This window comes from Ranitomeya imitator, chromosome 10 (genome assembly GCF_032444005.1).
Source record: "Ranitomeya imitator isolate aRanImi1 chromosome 10, aRanImi1.pri, whole genome shotgun sequence".
Lineage (NCBI taxonomy): Eukaryota > Metazoa > Chordata > Amphibia > Anura > Dendrobatidae > Ranitomeya > Ranitomeya imitator.
In genome coordinates, this window is record NC_091291.1 from 73,546,356 (window position 1) to 73,569,005 (window position 22,650).

General features: G+C 46.3%; 1 protein-coding gene across 2 annotated transcripts in view; it reads left to right on the forward strand.

Annotated features, from left to right (window-relative positions):
- Positions 1-22,650, forward strand: part of ABCG4 (ATP binding cassette subfamily G member 4) — a 99,249-nt gene that overhangs the window by 9,107 nt on the left and 67,492 nt on the right. The window lies entirely within an intron of this gene.

Consider the following 22,650-nt stretch of genomic DNA (forward strand, 5'->3'; position numbering starts at 1 on the left):
GGTTATATACAAGGGATAAGCGAGTACACAGTCTTAAGCATGTCTCCTTCACAGTAAGAAGCTTCTCATTCCCTCTGTATCCTTCCTCTGTAGGCTACTCCAGGGCGCTGCAGCTTATCTGTTTCGTCTCTATGTCGCCACAACCCAGCTTCTAGGCCACAGTTCCAATCAGTGAGTTTCTCTCCACTCGCTCCGCAATTCCCCATCCTATCACTATAGATGCCCTGGATCTACCGGTCGGGACCCCACTAGTCCCATGCTCTCAGTGTTCTCTTTAGGTCTTTTACCTTTCGGCATTAGCAAGCTCTCAGGTTTCTCGTGACTTAGCGCCGTATCGGATAACACCTTCTGGAAAGTCTCTGTCTTGTCAGCAACCCTCTTTAGGATCTTGTTATTCCTCGCTCCAGTCTCTTCTAGCTGTGGATTACCCCTGGGCTGCACTGCTCACATTACCCTTCGAACTCTATTTAACTCTATCCAGGAAGCACAGTCCTGTTCCTTTGACTAAGCCCTCCCCCCCCCCCCTGTGGCTAGTCCCACCACTTAGCTGACCCTGCTGTCTGTTGCTGGGCAGAACTTCTTTGCACCAGACACTATGCTAACAAGACTTATATTGTACCTTACTATACATTATGCGTATTACACTTCAACACTTAACACGCTCTGGCATAATACATCATACTGGAACATATCACATGACACAATCTATACAGTGGGTACGGACGGAAAGTATTCAGACCCTAAATTTTTCACTCTTTGTTTCATTGCAGCCATTTGGTAAATTCCAAAAAGTTATTTTTTTTCTCATTAAAATGTACATTTTGCACCCCATGTTGACTGGAAAAAAACAGAAATGTAGTAAATTTTTATAACTTGCAAAAAGTTCTATTTTGGTCTCATCTGACCACATGACCTTCTCCTATGCCTCCTCTGGATCATCCAGATGGTCACTGACAAACTTCAAATTGACCTGGACATGTGCTGGCATGAGCAGGGGGACCTTGCTTGCCCTGCAGGATTTTAATCCACTACGGTATAGTGTGTTACTAAAGGTAATGTTTAAGACTGTGGTCCCAGCTCTCTTCAGGTCATTGACCAGGTCCTCCCGTGTAGTTTTGGGCTGACTACTGAGCTTTCTCAGAATCATCTTTAACTCATGAGGCGAGACCCTGCATGGAGCCCCAGACCAAAGAAGATTGACAGTCATCTTGTGTTTCTTCCATTTTCTAATAATTGTGCCAACAGTTGTTGCCTTCTCAGCAAGCTGCTCTCCTATTGTCCTGTAGCCCATCCCGGCCTTGTGCAGATCTACAATTTTGTCCCTGGTGTCCTTAGACAGCTCTTTGGTTTTGGCCATGGTCTAGAGGTTGGAGTCTGATTGAGTGTGTGGACAGGTGTCTTTCATACAGGTAACAAGTTCAAACAGGTGTAATTAGTATGTCTGAAAAAATAGTGACCATTCTGAACAAAAAAAGTTCATATGCGTTCATGAAAACATACTCAATTGAATAGGGAATAGTTTACCTAAGACATTGGGGGAACATGAAATTGTAGGACACTGTTTACTTTCACACTTTGGTCAGACTTTGAGTTGGTCAGGTATTGTTCAATTTCACACCTTGGTCAGCCAATGTTTACTTTAACACATCACTAATTTAATTAAACTGTACTAATCCTAACTGCCATTCTGAGGTAAAGGTACCGTCACACTAGACGATATCGCTAGTGATCCGTGACGTTGCAGCGTCCTCGCTAGCGATATCGTCCAGTGTGACAGGCAGCAGCGATCAGGCCCCTGCTGTGCAGTCGCTGGTCGGGGAAGAAAGTCCAGAACTTTATTTGGTCGCTGGACTCCCCGTAGACATCGCTGAATCGGCGTGTGTGACACCTATTCAGCGATGTCTTCACTGGTAACCAGGGTAAACATCGGGTAACTAAGCGCAGGGCCGCGCTTAGTAACCCGATGTTTACCCTGGTTACCATCCTAAAAGTAAAAAAACAAACACTACATACTTACCCACAGCCGTCTGTCCTCCAGCGCTGTGCTCTGCTCTCCTCCTGCTCTGGCTGTGAGCGTCGGTCAGCCGGAAAGCAGAGCGGTGACGTCACCGCTCTGCTTTCCGGCCGCTGTGCTCACAGCCAGTACAGGAGGAGTGCAGAGCACAGCGCTGGAGGACAGACGGCTGTAGGTAAGTATGTAGTGTTTGTTTTTTTTTACTTTTAGGATGGTAACCAGGGTAAACATCGGGTTACTAAGCGCGGCCCTGCGCTTAGTTACCCGATGTTTACCCTGGTTACCGGCATTGTTGGTCGCTGGAGAGCGGTCTGTGTGACAGCTCTCCAGCGACCAAACAGCGACGCTGCAGCGATCCGGATCGTTGTCGGTATCGCTGCAGCGTCGCTAAGTGTGACGGTACCTTAAGGAGACCAAGACATTTTGGTTTAAACTTTTGAAAAATCATATTTAATATGACCGCATTTGTATTTCATGACACTGTTTTGCTTGGGTGTTATTATTTTTGTTGTGATCCTGCCTTCTGTTTACCTATTTGTTGCTGCCCTATAGGGTCTGTTTTCACCCACATTACCTGTCCTCTACTTGGTGTTGTGGGAAGAGTAACACACAAATCCTTTTCTTGATGACTTGGGTTGGTATGGACGATACATTGATGATCACTGTATTGTCTAGATGGGGATGTATCCTCCTTACCAGACTTTGTAGAATATCTAAATTATAAGTCTTTAAATTTAAAATTTACCTCCTGCTAAAATTAACGGGAATTGTCATTGAGATTCTGTTTTAGAGCACACATGGCAAACTCTGGCCCTCAGGGTGATTATGTTTGGCCTGCGATGCCGGGGTCTCTATGGGGCCATTATACAGAATGGAGGACTATGTCGGGCCATTATACTGTATGGACCACAATGTGGGCCCATTTATTGTGTATGAAGGACTATGTGGGGCCATTATACTGTATGAAGAACTATGTGGGGCCCATTATACTGTATGGAGGACTATGTGGGGCTCAATATATTGTATAGATGACTATATGTGCCCCATTATACTGTGTGGAGGTCTTTGTGGGGATTACAGTTGGGGCATCATACTTTGCTGGGGCTGTACAGTAGGGTCATGAATGATAACATGCATGTGGAGGGTGCTGAGGAGGGATGCACTGTGGGTGTATCATACTGTGTTTAGGGGGCACTTGTGTTGGCAATATATTTTATTATATGTATTATTTATTAATTCAAGGTTTTTTATCCTTTGTTATTACATATTTAAATTAGGCCATTTTGTCATATGTTTTTACTGCAGTTACATAACATATTATATTATTCCAGTATGCCCCATTGTGATTATGTGCTAATTGTATTCTAAGACAAGCCCTTTAAGTTTGTTTCAATATGAAAAGTTTCATCGCTATATTTGATAAGGAAATTGTAGAATTTTTTTTAACTAAATATCAATGTCGGCCCTCGGCTTTGTCCAAGTTTTTTATTTTGGCCCTTTGTGTATTTGAGTTTGACATCTCTGTTTTAGAGGCAGGAAACAGTCACCCTACACATTTCAGCAAAAATATCCCTACAGATATATTTATCAGAACACCAAGAGCATGCTCAAGAAACCAGGAGTTTGTCATGGAATTCTGTAATCTGAATAAAAGATTCTTTGATAAGGTATGTAGGACTGCATTCCCACGATCAGGAATAGCAGCGCTTTGGACTCAGAGCATTTGCGTTGCATCCAAAATTGTGCGTTCTGCATAGAAGCACAGTGGATGGATTTATAGAAATCCCATGCACTCTGTGCTTCTATTTAACACTGAGTAAACTCACCCACGGTGTGGGTTACGAGCTGCAGCATGTCAATTTCTATAGCGGAGCCGCTAGTCTCCGCTGCAGATTTTGACTAATCCACATGTACTGACAAACAACTGCAGCAATTAGAACGACAATATACGGCGTCCAAAACTCTGCTATTCCTGTTCATAGGGACATAGCCTAAAACATGGCTAATCAAATGAATGGAAGATATTGCAAGTTTAAAAGATGCAAAAGTTTGTATTTTACTGATAAAGAAAAGAATACTACTGAAAAGAGATCACAAAACAGAACTTTCTACTGAATATAATGACATAACCAAAATCATATAAAATTATCAACCCATTGTGGAAAAAGGTCCCAAAACTAGAAGCATTCTACAAGATGCTTGTAACAAGTAGAAAAAGAGTGGCACTCACCCTCCTTAAAGTTCACTTTATTACGGCATTTTTAAAATATCCAGGTCAGGAGAGTGGCATGTGGAATCACTGAGCAGGATGACGATCGTTCCGCGCAATAGCGCTTCTACGGGTCCCTCTGGCTACCTGATGTTACTGCATTGCTGCTGGGTCACCTGATGCAGGTGGTGACCACTCCCACCTTCCTTTAAAATGTCACCTGATGCATCAGCTGACTGTTGGTGATACAGTGCCTTTCTGGAGACCAGCCTAGCAGGAGCAGCTTTCTGGTGTCGACGACATCTGGTGTTTGGAATCCAGTTCCTGTTGTTATCTGTGGCGTGGAGCTTAGCAGAGGTGTACATAAAGCTAAGTGTGGTGTTTTTGTTACCTTGTCCCTTTGTGTTTGTCACTTTCCCATGTGTATTATCTGCAGAGGTGAGGCTAGTGCTCCTTGCTGGTCAGTGCACTAGCCAGGGCAGTAGTAGGTGACTACTAGGGACGAGGTATCCTGATGGCGGTGGGGGGAGGGACCCTCATAGGGCATTAGGGGAGTGCAGGGACAGGCTCAGGTTTTAGCTCAGATGGTGACCATTCCCCATTCCCTACGGGTAGGGCCTTCCTCTCACCTTTTCCATCGCATTGTTTGTGAGTTGTGCTGTCTGTTGACCGACCACCCGCTGGGTCGGGTCACACTGTGACATTATCACCAACTTCTGCATTTCTTCCGGTGAGCCATGGCTCAAATGCAGGCCTTTGCCCAACTGATCCAGACCCTCACTGGTGAGGTTAAGGAGCTGTGGTTCAGGTGACGTAGCAGCTTCAGCAGTTGACGGGGATCTGGGCCTCGGCTCAGTTGCAGGCTCAACCGGAACCCAAGATATCTCTCCCTGACAGGTTCTCTGGAGGGAGAGATACATTTTTGTTTTTTCAGGGGGCCTGTAAATTATATTTCCAGCTTCTCTCTCATTCTTCAGGGAGTGAGGAACAGCGTGTGGGGATTATAGTCTCCCTTCTCAAGGGTGATCCCCAATCCTGGGCCTTCTCCCTGCCAACCAGTTTACCATCTTTACGGTTGATGGACGAGTTATTTGCAGCATTAGCGCTGGTGTATGGGGATCCTGATGGCATCTCCCTGGCTGAGTCTTGTCTCCACAAAATCAAGCAGGGGGGCTGGCCAGCTAAGGAGTACTGCTCAGAGTTTAGGCGGTGGGCCACTGATGCAGTGGAATGACCCTGCCCTTAGGAGCCATTTTTGTCAGGGTCTGTCACCTAGGCTGCAGGATACTCTGGTGCAGTACGCTGCTCCCAGGTCACCATGGGAAGTCACCATGTCCCTTGCTATCCATTTGGATAGATGCCTCAAGTAGATACATGCACCAAATCTGCCCCCTGTTGTCCTAGCTAGGGAGGAGGACACACCGGTACAGACAGACAAACCCATGCAGGTGGGAGGAGTTTCATCTCAAACAGGATTGCCTGCGGTTCACCGTGGTGTGGGGGCATGTTTCTATTTTGGGGAGACTGGCCATTCCATCGGTGTCTTCCCAGCTCGCGCCAAAGTATCATCACCATCACATAAGCCACGTCCCCCTGGTCGTGTGGAGGGAGGCGACCAGGGTGTGTATATTTCCTCCATTTCTCTTCTTGGTGTACTTTACCTGCTGAGGTGGTGGTTGGCGGGGTAACTGAGACTGCACCGATGCTGGTGGACAGTGGTGCGGGAGTTAATTTGGTGGATGCTTGCTTCAAACCCATGGCCTGGTGGGTAGGATGCTAGCGAGAACTCTAAGCGTACAGGCCGTTGACTCTGTCCCACTCAGCCAGGGGAGGGTGACCCAAGTCGTAGACAATATACACCTTTGGATAGGGACTCGTCATGAAGAGTCCCTGTCGTGATACGTCTTGGAGGGTATGCCAACTCCTATTGTTTTAGGCCTCCCTTGGTTAAAGATTCACAACCCGGTCATAGATTGGTGGTCCAGGGAAGTAGTCAGATGGGACCAGTCGTGTAAGGACTGCAGCCCTAAAGCTACGATCTCTAGCATCTTTCTGCGACCTACCCCTTCTACTCCAACAGGGGCAGCAGAGGTGCTGCCAGGGAGTAGGGGCAAGACTCAACCCTCACCACTAGTTAACCCTTAATGTTGGAGTCCTCTTAGGAGGAGGGTGATAGTTCCCTCTGTGCATAGTGGGGGTGTGAGTTTGGTGACACAGGGGGACGCCTCTGCTGCCTGTTCTGTAAAGAGTTCACCATCTTGTCAAATGTATGCATGAAAATAAATGTTCAGGTCTGGACCTGTGTGTGAACGAGTACGTGTGGGTGTCCACCAAAAACATCAGGTGAATTGTGCTACTGTGACCTGGAAATCTAGGGTAATCGGGCCGTATCGGGTGTCGGCCATTCTCAGTCCAGGGACTTTCCAGCTGGAGTTACCCCCAGTAATGCACATACACAAATCATTCCACAGGTCAGCGCTTTGGAGATTTGTGGAGCCTCCAGAGCCTACATTGTCATCTCCATCGGGCTGCATTTGCCATAAACCTGAGAGTCAGGAGTCTGCAGAGGTGAACTCTGGTGGATCGAGGCGTCCTCACTTTGTGTCGTTTTCTGGTGAGGTCCGGTGTTGTGGGTCCAGAGGCCCCTCATTGAAAGAAGGGGTACTGTCACAATCCATTTTTGGATTTGTGGCAGCTCTGGTTCCACTCAGTTTAAAACTTTTTTTCCTTTTGGACCATTGGGGGTTAATGTCAGGTTTTTCCCCCGTTGGCTAAGGGTAAGTTCACACGGGACTTTTTTCTGCGTATTTTTGCTGCGTTTTTTATGCTAATTTAGGTGCGTTATTTGGTGCGTTTTTGGTGCGTTTTTTGGGTAAGTTCACACAGGACTTTTTTGCTGCGTATTTTTGCCGCGTTTTTAAATGCTAATTTTCAGCTGCTTGCTCATCCTCCTATATCAAGACATGGCTAACACCTCACTACCAGAAACTCCCTCACAATAGATCACAATCAGAGGACACCTCACAATGGCTCTTCACACCTCACTACCAGAAACTCCCTCACAATACATCAATAGCTCACTGTCACTATGGACACCTCACTAACCACACCCCTAAGCTCTTGGCTGTGAGATCACTTCCTGCTGGCCCTGATTTTCTGCACCAAAAATGCAGCAAATAATGCTACATGCGTTTTTGCAGCGTATTTTCCATCACCCATTCAAGTCAATGGGTGAAAAAACGCTGCAAAAACGCTGAAAGAAGTGACATGCTCTATGTCCAAAAAACACAGCAAAGCTGAAAATACTGATCAAACAAAAACCCAATGTGTGTGCATGAGATTTCTGAAATCTCATAGGCTTTGCTGATACAGTAAAAAGCAGCTGAAAATTAGCATAAAAAAGCAGCAAAAATACGCAGCAAAAAAGTCCTGTGTGAACTTACGCTGCTGGATCAGTTGATGCAGGTGGTGACCACTCCCACCATCCTTTAAAAGATCACCTGACGTATCAGCTGACTGTTGGTAATACAGTTCCTTTCTGGAAACCAGTCTAGCAGGAGCAGCTTTCTGGTGTCAGCCACTTCTGGTGTTTGGAGTCCAGTTGCTGTTATCTGCGGTGTGGAGCTTAGCAGCGGTGTACATAAAGTTAAAAGTGTTTTTTTGATACCTTGTCCCTTTGGTGTTTGTCACTTCCCCCTGTGTGTATTATCTGCAGAGGTGAGGCTAGTGCTCCTTGCCGGTCAGTGCACTAGCCAGGACAGTAATGGGTGACTACTAGGGACGAGGTATCCTGATGGTGGCGGAGGGAAGGACCCACATAGGGCATTTGGGGAGTGCAGGGATGGGATCAGATTTGAGCTCAGGTGGTGACCATTCCCTACGGGTAGGGCCTTCCTCTCACCTTTTCCATCCCATTCTTTGTGAATTGTGCCATTCGTTGACCAACCACCCGTTGGGTCGGGTCACACTGTGACACCAAATTATCTGACAAGGATTGCTAAACTCACAGGAGAAAAATTATCAGGTTTCTGCCAACACTTTGTCCAGAGCCATGAAAGTGACCTTATTGTCTATGTCTTTCTCTGCTGCATGCTTCGCCTGTTCCCCAGGATAGACACGTAGCAAATGTGATGTCAGTAGTCAAAATGGTTAAAAAGTGAGCCCAGAAACAACTGGAAGGCCGGGGTCACACTTGCGAATGCAGTGCGAGAAACTCATGCATCAAACCCGGCACTGCTGCCGGCACTCGGGACCGGAGCGTGCGGCTGCATGTATTTCTATGCAGCTGAATACTCCGGTCCAAACCGCCGGTGGCAGCGCCAGGAATTAATGCGAGAGACTCGTGCGAGTTTTTCGCATTGCACTCGCAAGTGTGACCCCAGCCTAAGGGTATGTGTCCACGTTCAGGATTGCATCAGGATTTGGTCAGGATTTTCCATCAGTATTTGTAAGCCAAAACCAGGAGTGGAACAATTAGCAGAAAAGTATAATAGAAACATCTGCACCACTTCTGCATTTATCACCCACTCCTGGTTTTGGCTTACAAAAACTGATGGAAAATCCTGACCAAATCCTGATGCAATCCTGAACGTGGACACATACCATTAGAGTGACCTCCATTGTGGCAGCTGTGTAGAGTAGTTTAATGAAAAGAAATTGGGAAATAAACTTGTACAGCATCAGAATGAGTTAATGAAGGATTGGTTCGAACCATCAAACTCATCTCATCTGTTTGATAATGTAAGATGTAAAAATGTGGTATTGATAATTAAAATGCTTAAAGAGGTTGTCCACTACTTTAACAATGATGGCCTATCCCTAGGATTTGACAAAAATATGTGATCAGAGGGGGTGCGACAGCGGGGACCCCAGCCAATCAGCTACTCTCAGTGACGACAGCCAGAATTACTTAGTTAAGGAGCTGCACAGCTCAGCTTGGTCCATATAATAGTAGACACCGCTGTGTACTACAACTTGTGCCCACCTATTCACATCAATATATAACAGAAGTGTAGCACCTAGCCGCAGCCACTATTCTGTAGACGAAGCTGTGCAGCTACTTACTAACTGGGAGCTGATTTGCAGTACCTGAAAAGTGCGACTGAATAGTATAAAGGTTGCATCCAGCCTTTGCCAGAGCTGATAACACCCTATCAATGGGTATGCTGGGTGTGGGACCGCCTTGGATCTGATATTGAAGATCTTTCCTATAATGGCAGTCAGATACGACTAACCAGATTAATCACTGGTTTTGGTATAAATTATATTACCGCATGTGAAACAATTTACCAGTTGGTGCAGTAGATTCTAAGGAAACCACCAGACTCAGCATTCATGATCTGCAGGTTTCCGAGTCTGTGTATTGGAATAATTAATTGTCAGGTGGTGTGTTCAAAATAATAGCAGCGCGGAGATCAATTAGTGAAGTCAATCATTCTGTGAAGAAACAGGTGTGAATCAGGTGGCCTTTATTTAAGGGTAAAGCCAGGATATCTACTATATAATTGTCTATGAGTCACTTCCGTCTTTCTGTTTGTCCTTCTGTCTGTCACGAATATTCATTGGTCGCGGCCGCTGTCTGTCATGGAAATCCAAGTCGCTGATTGGTCGCGGCAAAACAGCCACGACCAATCAGCGACGGGCACAGTCTGGAAGAAAATGACCGCTCCTTACTCCCCGCAGTCAGTGCCCGGCGTCCGCATACTTCCCTCCGGTCAGCGCTCACACAGGGTTAATGGCAGCGTTGACCACGGTGTAACGCACTCGGTTAACGCTGCTATTAACCCTGTATGACCAACTTTTTACTATTCATGCTGCCTATGCAGCATGAATAGTAAAAATATCTAATGTTAAAAATAATAATAATTAAAAAAAAAAAAAAAATTGTTACATACTCACCCGAAGCGGCCGGTTCGCGACGGCCCGGTGACCGCTCCATGCATTGCTACATCATCATTTCGCGACACCGCAATGCACTCTTCAGACCGGAGTGCGCGAGGAGCATCGGTAATCGGCCGCTTCGATCCGGAGGCTCCGGATGGTGAGTATGTAACTGTTTTTTATTTTAATTCTTTTTTTTTAACAGGGATATGGTGCATACTACGTGACTGGCCAATATACTTCGTGACTGGGCAGTATATTACGTGTCTGTACTGTAAACTAACGTGGCTCTGTGCTGTATACTATGTGGCTGGGCAATATGCTATGTGGCTGGGCAATATACTATGTGACCGGGCAATATACTATGTGACCGGGCAATATACTATGTGACTGGGCAATATACTATGTGGCTGGGCAATATACTATGTGGCTGGGCAATATACTGTGTGGCTGGGCAATATACTATGTGACTGGGCAATATACTATGTGGCTGGGCAATATACTATGTGGCTGTGCAATATACTATGTGGCTGTGCAATATACTATGTGGCTGGGCAATATACTACGTGACTGGGCAATATACTACGTGGCTGGGCAATATACTACGTGGCTGGGCAATATACTATGTGACTGGGCAATATACTATGTGGCTGTGCAATATACTATGTGACTGGGCAATATACTATGTGGCTGGGCAATATACTATGTGACTGGGCAATATACTATGTGGCTGTGCAATATACTACGTGGCTGTGCAATATACTACGTGGCTGGGCAATATACTACGTGACTGGGCAATATACTATAAAGGCACAGATGATTGGCCTCGGGGAGACCAAAACATCCAACACTGTGGAGACACTATCACGTGTTTCTCAACGCAGTGATTCCAGAACACTGCCCCCATCCCTTATGGGAAATATGCAGATGCAAGTAAAGAAGCTGCGGAGACACCATCACGTGTTTCTCGACGCAAGCAGTGAATAGCCAGGCCTTTCCCCGGGAAGGAACAACCACGGGAAGGGCAGCATCCTATGAAGGAAAGCCACCTATGCCAAGCATGGTATCCATCCACAGACAGCTGTTTCAGGGTTTTTGCCCCTCATCAGTGTGGAGTAGGAATCTGGCTATTAGGAGCAGTGCCTAGTAAAAAGGCTATAAAGGCACAGATGATTGGCCTCGGGGAGACCAAAACATCCAACACCGCGGAGACACCATCACGTGTTTCTCAACGCAGTGATTCCAGAACACTGCCCCCATCCCTTATGGGAAATATGCAGATGCAAGTAAAGAAGCTGCGGAGACACCATCACGTGTTTCTCGACGCAAGCAGTGAATAGCCAGGCCTTTCCCCGGGAAGGAACAACCACGGGAAGGGCAGCATCCTATGAAGGAAAGCCACCTATGCCAAGCATGGTATCCATCCACAGACAGCTGTTTCGGGGTTTTTGCCCCTCATCAGTGTGGAGTAGGAATCTGGCTATTAGGAGCAGTGCCTAGTAAAAAGGCTATAAAGGCACAGATGATTGGCCTCGGGGAGACCAAAACATCCAACACCGCGGAGACACCATCACGTGTTTCTCAACGCAGTGATTCCAGAACACTGCCCCCATCCCTTATGGGAAATATGCAGATGCAAGTAAAGAAGCTGCGGAGACACCATCACGTGTTTCTCGACGCAAGCAGTGAATAGCCAGGCCTTTCCCCGGGAAGGAACAACCACGGGAAGGGCAGCATCCTATGAAGGAAAGCCACCTATGCCAAGCATGGTATCCATCCACAGACAGCTGTTTCGGGGTTTTTGCCCCTCATCAGTGTGGAGTAGGAATCTGGCTATTAGGAGCAGTGCCTAGTAAAAAGGCTATAAAGGCACAGATGATTGGCCTCGGGGAGACCAAAACATCCAACACCGCGGAGACACCATCACGTGTTTCTCAACGCAGTGATTCCAGAACACTGCCCCCATCCCTTATGGGAAATATGCAGATGCAAGTAAAGAAGCTGCGGAGACACCATCACGTGTTTCTCGACGCAAGCAGTGAATAGCCAGGCCTTTCCCCGGGAAGGAACAACCACGGGAAGGGCAGCATCCTATGAAGGAAAGCCACCTATGCCAAGCATGGTATCCATCCACAGACAGCTGTTTCGGGGTTTTTGCCCCTCATCAGTGTGGAGTAGGAATCTGGCTATTAGGAGCAGTGCCTAGTAAAAAGGCTATAAAGGCACAGATGATTGGCCTCGGGGAGACCAAAACATCCAACACCGCGGAGACACCATCACGTGTTTCTCAACGCAGTGATTCCAGAACACTGCCCCCATCCCTTATGGGAAATATGCAGATGCATGTAAAGAAGCTGCGGAGACACCATCACGAGTTTCTCAACGCAAGCAGTGAATAGCCAGGCCTTTCCCCGGGAAGGAACAACCACGGGAAGGGCAGCATCCTATGAAGGAAAGCCACCTATGCCAAGCATGGTATCCATCCACAGACAGCTGTTTCGGGGTTTTTGCCCCTCATCACTGTGGAGTAGGAATCTGGCTATTAGGAGCAGTGCCTAGTAAAAAGGCTATAAAGGCACAGACAATATACTATGTGGCTGGGCAATATACTACGTGACTGGGCAATATACTATGTGACTGGGCAATATACTATGTGGCTGGGCAATATACTATGTGGCTGGGCAATATACTACGTGGCTGGGCAATATACTACGTGACTGGGCAATATACTATGTGGCTGTGCAATATACTATGTGACTGGGCAATATACTATGTGGCTGGGCAGTATACTATGTGACTGGGCAATATACTATGTGGCTGTGCAATATACTACGTGGCTGGGCAATATACTACGTGGCTGGGCAATATACTACGTGACTGGGCAATGTACTATGTGGCTGGGCAATATACTATGTGGCTGGGCAATATACTACGTGGCTGGGCAATATACTACGTGACTGGGCAATATACTATGTGACTGGGCAATATACTATGTGACTGGGCAATATACTATGTGGCTGGGCAATATACTATGTGGCTGGGAAATATACTACGTAGCTGGGCAATATACTACGTGTCTGTGCTGTATACTACGTCACTGGGCAATATACTTTGTGACTGGGAAATATACTAAGTGGCTGGGCAATATACTATGTGGCTGGGACATGCATATTCTAGAATACCCGATGCGTTAGAATTGGGCCACCATCTAGTGTACATATATTTCTCCTTAAAAGCCTTATAAATATGAGTCGTTCGAGACATTGGTCAGAAGAACAGCGTACTTTGATTGAAAGGTTGATTGGAGAGGGTAAAACTTAAGTGCAGACAATGAGCGGCTGTTCAGATAAAATAATCTCCAATGCTTTAAAATGGAAAGCCAAACCAGAGAGACGTGGAAGAAAACGGAAAACTACCATTCAAATGGATGGAAGAATAGCCAGAATGGCAAACGCTCATCCAATGATCATCTCCACGAGCAAAATCTTGGTTCGAGCCCAACAAAATTGAGGTTATGGAGTGGTCAGCCCAATGCCCAGACCTTAATCTGAGAGAATATTTGTGGGGTGACATAAAAAATGCCGTTTCTGAGGCAAAGCCATGAGATGTGCAAAAAATTGTGGGTATGTCGTGCAAGCATCCTGGGCTGGAATAACAATTGATGGGGATCAGAAGTTGGTTGACTCTATGCAACATGGATGTGAAGCAGTTCTAAAAAACCTGTGGATATACAACTAAATATTAGGTTAGTGATTCATAGGAATACCAAATCCTTAAAAAAAAAAATAGAACATATTGTGAGTTTGTAAAGACAAATGCAGATACTGATGTTTATTAGAACAGCCCAATGTTCATTGTTTTTGTCATTTTCTGTAAAGTAGTTAAAGTGTGCAATGTTCCCAATGCTGGAAATAAAAACTGCTATTATTTTGAACACTACTGTAGTAAAAAATCAATTTAAAGGCAGTTTGCCAGGATGACTTCAATACCAAACTTTGTCATATGGCCGTATAGATCCTAGCACAACAATAAAAATGATGCCTACTTTTATTAATCCAGGTTGCCAGACATGTCACCTTCACAGGTTCCCTTTAAACCTGGATCTGTGGCTTTACAACACCTGTTTTAATTGTGGTGCTCCAGTTAAACATCGGATTTCTTTGTTTTCTTCTTTATTTTTGACATAATGTGCAACTTGCTGACACTTTTTCAGAAAGCTGAAATGTGGGATGGCTTTAGTGTCTATATCATGGCTACAATGCCAAGACCACCTGCTGGTCATCTGCAAGGATTCATAGGGTTCTATGATGACCTAATCTTTGGTCAGTGGACCCACAGGTGACCGTCATTGTATTAATGGTTCTGTTTAAGTAATCTTTAGGTTCAGCAGGACAGGCAGTCATCAATCCTTGTCTAGCCAAGCTAATTGAATCCAATTATATCATCATTGATGATTTCACCTAAGGACCATCATTTTCCCTCATTACTGATGTGAGTGATGACTCCGTATGCTGCACTGCAGAATATGTTGATACTATATAAGCATGGGTCTAGCTATTGTTAATGGAAGCTGCTGTGTTTTAACAAGGCAGCACTTTCGCCATACGCTGCTTTTGACACTGAGAATAATTTGGAACGTTGGGATTGGCAATTTTTTAACTTTATCTGGCCACAAGCCCCATTTAACACCATCTGATTTTCATTGGCCTTTGAGGTTCATGGCTAACCAATTCCAGTGGCCTATTTGAAGAAGTAAGGGTCTATCAAATTGGAGTAGATTCCTTACTTGATTTGAAAAAAATAAAAAAGAAAAACAGATGTCTTCTGCAGCAGTGTTGGTCTAGCTGGGGTTAAAAGTGAAAAATATTTACCGTACTTACCTGCTCACCTTTATAGCTATAAAGGCACGGATGATTGACCTCGTGGAGACCAAAACATCCAACACCGCGGAGACACCATCATGTGTTTCTCAACGCAGTGATCCAGAATACTGCCCCCAAATATGCAAATGCATGTGGAGCGCCCCCAGACACAGGGCCACGAGTTCTCTGTACCGGGCCTCTCTGATTCGGTTCTGAGGCTGTCACGGTGGCTAGACCCAGTCCGTGACCCTGCTAAGGGGCGTCCAGTAAAGGGATTTGTACAGTCTGTCAGTGGTTCGTGACGCCACCTGTGGTGTTCGGTCAGGGTGACCGACGCTGCTGTGGGGTCCGCTGGGGTGATGGAATGGCAGCTGGATGGTGTACCTTCCCACAGGTGAAGTATGTCCCCAGGGCTTCCCGGTTTGGTGAGTGGTGATGGTGCGAAATGCAGGCAATAACGAGGACACAAGGCTGCAGTCTCTTTACCTTCTACTGAAGGCTTCAATACACTCAGTCCAGAGCACGTTCAACCGAGCTATCAGAGACCGGCCGGTCCGATGGGCACATCCAGAGTTTCCCTCGCAGATGGAAATCGTTGCCTACCAATAGTGCCTGTGTGTTGTAGTCCTACCCTGCTGAGCATTCGAAATAGTCCTCACAACTGCTGTTCTCGTTCGTTCGTTCTCTACAGCTCTCTCTCTCGTTCTTTGGTTCCAGATGTTGCTAGTTTCTAACGTCCCCCAGATATGTTATGGCTAGGACGCCACCCGTTTGACGGGAAGGCTTGGAGGTCTTCCGGGACCCTAGAGACGCCCCTCTCCCAATGTTGCCCCCTATGTCTTCGTAGGTGTAGAAGGTAGACAGCCAACCTATAATCAACTGTCCAGCGGAATTTGAAGTAAGGCCTGAAGTCAGTTACTCCTACGGTGATCCGGCCACCGACTACGCGCCTCAGTAAGATGTTGCCTTCCTCTCTCAGCACGACTCTTACTGGCTCTCCTTTGTGCTGATCTCGTTTACACTTTTCCACAATATTCTTCCCCTCTTGTCTCTCTCTTAGGATACCGCCGAAAGGTGTGCAGGCGCGGTTCCGTTACGTTCTGTTCTGTCGCTAGGCACCTGCCAGGTTCCCACGCCTGACAGGGACCCCCCTGTGCCTTCTCCCTGCAACACCCCCTGCCACGGGATGTTGCGTGGTTCCAACCCAGTCAGCTTCTGACTAACTTCCTCCCCAGCCCCTAGTTTTACCAGTGTGAGGAGTGGCCCAATAAATAAAGCCTTTTTCTCCCCCTAGTGGCCGGAGTGTGAAGTGTAATGTGTTCTAGTGATACCTGGTCAGGAGAACTCCTTAGTGCCATCAGACGTACCGCTGCTCCCCTTAGTGGCAGAGCGCTATACTGCAACGACCAGGTCTTTGGGGCGCTTCACATGTAGAGTAGTGTTATGGCTGGCAATCAGGCAACACAGCGTGCAGTAATCAGCGCACATACAGAGATCTGGCAATAACCAAAAACAATAGGACGAGCTCTGAGACGTGGAATCTCTGTAGACTGCAGTACCTGATCTATCCTCACACAACTATAAGCAGCAGTGGATTGCGTCTAACAACTACCTATGCAACTCGGCACTGCCTGAGGAGCTGACTAGCCTGAAGATAGAAATACAAGCCTGACTTACCTCAGAGAAATACCCCAAAGGAATAGGCAGCCCCCCACATATAATGACTGTTAGCAAGATGAAAAGACAAACGTAGGAATGAAATAGATTCAGCAAAGTGAGGCCCGATATTCTAGACAGAGCGAGGATAGCAAAGAGAACTATGCAGTCTACAAAAAACCCTAAAACGAAAACCACGCAAAGGGGCAAAAAGACCCACCGTGCCGAACTAACAGCACGGCGGTGCACCCCTCTGCTTCTCAGAACTTCCAGCAAAAGACAATAGCAAGCTGGACAGAAAAAAACAGAAAACAAACTAGAAGCACTTATCTAGCAGAGCAGCAGGCCCAAGGAAAGATGCAGTAGCTCAGATCCAACACTGGAACATTGACAAGGAGCAAGGAAGACAGACTCAGGTGGAGCTAAATAGCAAGGCAGCCAACGAGCTCACCAAAACACCTGAGGGAGGAAGCCCAGAGACTGCAATACCACTTGTGACCACAGAAGTGAACTCAGCCACAGAATTCACAACAGTACCCCCCCCTTGAGGAGGGGTCACCGAACCCTCACCAGAACCCCCAGGCCGACCAGGATGAGCCACATGAAAGGCACGAACAAGATCTGGGGCATGGACATCAGAGGCAAAAACCCAGGAATTATCTTCCTGAGCATAACCCTTCCATTTGACCAGATACTGGAGTTTCCGTCTAGAGACACGAGAATCCAAAATCTTCTCCACAATATACTCCAATTCCCCCTCCACCAAAACAGGGGCAGGAGGCTCCACAGATGGAACCATAGGTGCCACGTATCTCCTCAACAACGACCTATGGAATACATTATGTATGGAAAAGGAGTCTGGGAGGGTCAGACGAAAAGACACCGGATTGAGAATCTCAGAAATCCTATACGGACCAATAAAACGAGGTTTAAATTTAGGAGAGGAAACCTTCATAGGAATATGACGAGAAGATAACCAAACCAAATCCCCAACACGAAGTCGGGGTCCCACACGGCGTCTGCGATTAGCGAAAAGCTGAGCCTTCTCCTGGGACAAGGTCAAATTGTCCACTACCTGAGTCCAGATCTGCTGCAACCTGTCCACCACAGAATCCACACCAGGACAGTCCGAAGACTCAACCTGTCCTGAAGAGAAACGAGGATGGAACCCAGAATTGCAGAAAAATGGAGAGACCAAGGTAGCCGAGCTGGCCCGATTATTAAGGGCGAACTCAGCCAACGGCAAAAATGACACCCAATCATCCTGGTCAGCGGAAACAAAACATCTCAGATATGTTTCCAAGGTCTGATTGGTTCGTTCGGTCTGGCCATTAGTCTGAGGATGGAAGGCCGAGGAGAAAGATAGGTCAATGCCCATCCTACCACAAAAGGCTCGCCAGAACCTCGAGACAAACTGGGAACCTCTGTCAGAAACAATATTCTCAGGAATGCCATGTAAACGAACCACATGCTGGAAGAACAAAGGCACCAAATCAGAGGAGGAAGGCAATTTAACCAAGGGCACCAGATGGACCATTTTAGAAAAGCGATCACAGACCACCCAAATGACCGACATTTTTTGAGAAACGGGAAGGTCAGAAATGAAATCCATCGAAATATGTGTCCAAGGCCTCTTCGGGACCGGCAAGGGCAAAAGCAACCCACTGGCACGTGAACAGCAGGGCTTAGCCCTAGCACAAATTCCACAGGACTGCACAAAAGCACGCACATCCCGTGACAGAGATGGCCACCAGAAGGATCTAGCAACCAACTCCCTGGTACCAAAGATTCCTGGATGACCGGCCAGCACCGAACAATGAAGTTCAGAGATAACTTTACTAGTCCACCTATCAGGGACGAACAGTTTCTCGGCCGGACAACGATCAGGTTTATTAGCCTGAAATTTCTGCAACACTCTCCGCAAATCAGGGGAGATGGCAGACACAATGACTCCTTCCTTGAGGATACTCGCCGGCTCAGATAACCCCGGAGAGTCGGGCACAAAACTCCTAGACAGAGCATCCGCCTTCACATTTTTAGAGCCCAGAAGGTATGAAATCACAAAATCAAAACGAGCAAAAAATAACGACCAACGGGCCTGTCTAGGATTCAAGCGCTTGGCAGACTCGAGATAAGTCAAGTTCTTATGATCAGTCAATACCACCACGCGATGCTTAGCACCCTCAAGCCAATGACGCCACTCCTCGAATGCCCACTTCATGGCCAGCAACTCTCGGTTGCCCACATCATAATTACGCTCAGCAGCAGAAAATTTCCTGGAAAAGAAAGCACATGGTTTGAACACTGAGCAACCAGAACTTCTCTGTGACAAAACCGCCCCTGCACCAATCTCAGAAGCATCAACCTCGACCTGGAACGGAAGAGAAACATCAGGTTGACACAACACAGGGGCACAGCAAAAACGACGCTTCAACTCCTGAAAAGCTTCCACGGCAGCAGAAGACCAATTAACCAAATCAGCACCCTTCTTGGTCAAATCGGTCAATGGTCTGGCAATGCTAGAAAAATTACAGATGAAGCGACGATAAAAATTAGCAAAGCCCAGGAATTTCTGCAGACTTTTTAGAGATGTCGGCTGAGTCCAATCCTGGATGGCCTGAACCTTAACCGGATCCATCTCGATAGTAGAAGGGGAAAAGATGAACCCCAAAAATGAAACTTTCTGCACACCGAAGAGACACTTTGATCCCTTCACGAACAAGGAATTAGCACGCAGTACCTGGAAAACCATTCTGACTTGCTTCACATGAGACTCCCAATCATCTGAGAAGATCAAAATGTCATCCAAGTAAACAATCAAGAATTTATCCAGATACTCACGGAAAATGTCATGCATAAAAGACTGAAAAACAGATGGAGCATTGGCAAGTCCGAACGGCATCACCAGATACTCAAAATGACCCTCGGGCGTATTAAATGCCGTTTTCCATTCATCTCCCTGCCTGATTCTCACCAGATTATACGCACCACGAAGATCAATCTTAGTAAACCAACTAGCCCCCTTAATCCGAGCAAACAAGTCAGAAATCAATGGCAAGGGATACTGAAACTTAACAGTGATCTTATTAAGAAGGCGGTAATCAATACACGGTCTTAGCGAACCATCCTTCTTGGCTACAAAAAAGAACCCTGCTCCCAATGGTGACGACGATGGGCGAATATGTCCCTTCTCCAGGGACTCCTTCACATAACTGCGCATAGCGGTGTGTTCAGGTACGGACAAATTAAATAAACGACCCTTAGGGAATTTACTACCAGGAATCAAATCGATAGCACAATCACAATTCCTATGCGGAGGTAGGGCATCAGACTTGGACTCTTCAAATACATCCTGAAAGTCCGACAAGAACTCTGGGATGTCAGAAGGAATGGATGACGAAATAGACAAAAATGGAACATCACCATGTACTCCCTGACAACCCCAGCTGGTTACCGACATAGAGTTCCAATCCAATACTGGATTATGGGTTTGTAGCCATGGCAACCCCAACACGACCACATCATGCAAATTATGCAGTACCAGAAAGCGAATAACTTCCTGATGTGCAGGAGCCATGCACATGGTCAGCTGGGCCCAGTACTGAGGCTTATTCTTGGCCAAAGGTGTAGCATCAATTCCTCTCAACGGAATAGGACACCGCAAAGGCTCCAAGAAAAATCCACAACGTTTAGCATAATCCAAATCCATCAGATTCAGGGCAGCGCCTGAATCCACAAACGCCATGACAGAATACGATGACAAAGAGCACATTAAGGTAATGGACAAAAGGAATTTGGACTGTACAGTACCAATAACGGCAGAGCTATCGAACCGCCTAGTGCGTTTAGGACAATTAGAAATAGCATGAGTAGAATCACCACAATAGAAACACAGTCTGTTCAGACGTCTGTGTTCTTGCCGTTCTACTTTAGTCATAGTCCTGTCGCACTGCATAGGCTCAGGTTTACTCTCAGGCAGTACCGCCAGATGGTGCACAGATTTACGCTCGCGCAAGCGACGACCGATCTGAATGGCCAAGGACATAGACTCATTCAAACCAGCAGGCATAGGAAATCCCACCATTACATCCTTAAGAGCTTCAGAGAGACCCTTTCTGAACAAAGCCGCTAGTGCAGATTCATTCCACAGAGTGAGTACTGACCATTTCCTAAATTTCTGACAATATACTTCTACATCATCCTGACCCTGGCATAAAGCCAGCAGATTTTGCTCAGCCTGATCCACTGAATTAGGCTCATCGTAAAGCAATCCCAGCGCCTGGAAAAATGCATCAACATTACTCAATGCAGAATCTCCTGGTGCAAGAGAAAACGCCCAGTCCTGTGGGTCGCCGCGCAAAAAAGAAATAATAATCAAAACCTGTTGAATAGGATTACCAGAAGAATGAGGTTTCAAGGCCAAAAATAGCTTACAATTATTTCTGAAGCTCAGGAACTTAGTTCTGTCACCAAAAAACAAATCAGGAATCGGAATTCTTGGTTCTAGCATCGATTTCTGATCAATAGTATCTTGAATCTTTTGTACATTTACAACGAGATTATCCATTGAGGAGCACAGAGCCTGAATATCCATGTCCACAGCTGTGTCCTGAAGCACTCTAATGTCTAGGGGAAAAAAAAGACTGAAGACAGAGCTAAGAAAAAAAAATGATGTCAGGATTTCTTTTTTCCCTCTATTGGGAATCATTGGTGTGGCTCCTTGTACTGTTATGGCTGGCAATCAGGCAACACAGCGTGCAGTAATCAGCGCACATACAGAGATCTGGCAATAACCAAAAACAATAGGACGAGCTCTGAGACGTGGAATCTCTGTAGACTGCAGTACCTGATCTATCCTCACACAACTATAAGCAGCAGTGGATTGCGCCTAACAACTACCTATGCAACTCGGCACTGCCTGAGGAGCTGACTAGCCTGAAGATAGAAATACAAGCCTGACTTACCTCAGAGAAATACCCCAAAGGAATAGGCAGCCCCCCACATATAATGACTGTTAGCAAGATGAAAAGACAAACGTAGGAATGAAATAGATTCAGCAAAGTGAGGCCCGATATTCTAGACAGAGCGAGGATAGCAAAGAGAACTATGCAGTCTACAAAAAACCCTAAAACGAAAACCACGCAAAGGGGCAAAAAGACCCACCGTGCCGAACTAACAGCACGGCGGTGCACCCCTCTGCTTCTCAGAACTTCCAGCAAAAGACAATAGCAAGCTGGACAGAAAAAAACAGAAAACAAACTAGAAGCACTTATCTAGCAGAGCAGCAGGCCCAAGGAAAGATGCAGTAGCTCAGATCCAACACTGGAACATTGACAAGGAGCAAGGAAGACAGACTCAGGTGGAGCTAAATAGCAAGGCAGCCAACGAGCTCACCAAAACACCTGAGGGAGGAAGCCCAGAGACTGCAATACCACTTGTGACCACAGAAGTGAACTCAGCCACAGAATTCACAACAGAGGAGCTGCGGAGACACCATCACGTGTTTCTCAACGCAGGCAGTGAATAGCCAGGCCCTTCCCCGGGAAGGAACAACCAAGGGAAGGGCAGCATCCAATAAAGGAAAACATCCAATGAAGGAAAACCACCTATGCCAAGCATGGTATCCATCCACAGACAGCTGTTTCTTTTTTTATTTTTTTCCCTCAGATGGGAAAATCCACGGTCCAGAAATCCAAGACCAAAGAAAAATCCCAAACAGCTGCGTCAAATCCAAAACACAAAAGCTGTTCCCATCATCATCGGAAAATTTCAGTTTACTACAACATCAGAAAAAACAAGTCAAGACATATTTACAAGGTATCTCCACTTCTTCACCTTCCAAATCCCTTCGGCATCCACCTCCCCCTTCTTCTTTTATCCCATAGAAAACACACATACATCTTCCCCAAAATCACTTTTAGACTATTCTTTACTACAATTTCCTTTCTCTTAAAAACATACACATTCCTCACATCCCATAATACTTCCTTTATACATGCAACTATTAACCACAACACTCTCTCCTTCAC